We start from the raw sequence: 202 nt of genomic DNA, 5'->3' as shown, positions 1-202 counted from the left end.
CCCCCCCCCTGGTCCCCTTCGGACACTCCCTTCCCCAGGCTTCAAACGGCGCGTTTCAAAATCGTAACGGTTTTTCAAATTTTTTCGATCCCTCGTAGCCCCTGGGGGGCTCTTGGCGCTCTCGAATTTCTACAAAATTGGGGAAATATCTAAATACCTAAATACTTGGTTCACTTCCTCCTTCCTGTCTCTCCCTCCCTCT

Source organism: Nannochloropsis gaditana (genome assembly GCF_000240725.1).
Source record: "Nannochloropsis gaditana CCMP526 unplaced genomic scaffold scaffold284, whole genome shotgun sequence".
In the NCBI taxonomy this organism is placed as follows: Eukaryota; class Eustigmatophyceae; order Eustigmatales; family Monodopsidaceae; genus Microchloropsis; species Microchloropsis gaditana.
Note: the sequence above shows the minus strand (reverse complement) of the source record.